Source organism: Bactrocera latifrons, unplaced genomic scaffold (assembly GCF_001853355.1).
Source record: "Bactrocera latifrons isolate USDA-ARS-PBARC rearing strain unplaced genomic scaffold, ASM185335v1 scaffold_276, whole genome shotgun sequence".
Lineage (NCBI taxonomy): Eukaryota > Metazoa > Arthropoda > Insecta > Diptera > Tephritidae > Bactrocera > Bactrocera latifrons.
The window spans coordinates 53,104-54,022 of NW_017536363.1; positions in this window are offsets into that span (position 1 = coordinate 53,104).

Sequence of the window (919 nt, forward strand, 5' to 3'; positions counted from 1 at the left end):
GGAAAAGCAAGCAAAACAAATGGGTCTGGCAGTGAATAAGGGCAAGATGAAATATCTCCTGTCATCAAATAAATACTAGTGACCAGGCTCCCATGTCACTGTTGACAGAATGTCGTTGTGGTTTACGTGAGTACCTGCCTGCGAMGGCCTAACCTCAGGGTGCTTTCTATTGCTAGAAGCACGTAGATAAATACAATACATTGATCAGCGCCCCAAAGCATAAATGCATTTTGTATTTAATTTTTGGTTCCAACTGGTTCGGGTGGATAGGGACACCCTAGTTACCTTGGTCGGGTTTGAGGCCCGTCTAAAACCCTCAACCGGCCGCAGTGCGACTCCACAATGGACAAAATGCCCTTCCTGCATTTAGGATTAAACCACAGTCACCACGAATCTCCACAAAGGGCTAAACCCAATGAGCAGATTGGAGTTACCTCCAAGGGCTAACTGCTCCCCGTGGTACCAGGTTATAGTCTTTGGTCTGACTTTGTAGCTTTCGCTGCTACTATAAACCATAAACTCAATGACTGGTTGCATTTGTAACTGTGACAAGTGCTTTATATTTTGTGATATAAATATAAAGCTTARAATTTRACTTCCAGCAGAATATTATAGCACTTTTCTGACTTAGACCATGTTGACATCAAACCAAGACCTGTAATGTCAGACATAGTGCATATAGCTTTTAGTCGCCTCTTACGACAGGCATGCCTTGCCGCGGGTACATTCGGTTTCGCCTCGAACCCTGAGKGGTCACTGTTGACAGTCATAATTTCAAAGTTGTGGATAKTTTCGTATATTTGGGAMCCAGCAKAAACAYCAACAACAATGTCAGCCTGGAAATCCAACGCAGGATAACTCTTGCCAACAGGTGCTACTTCGGACTGAGTAGGCAATTAGAAGTAAAGTCCTCTCTCGA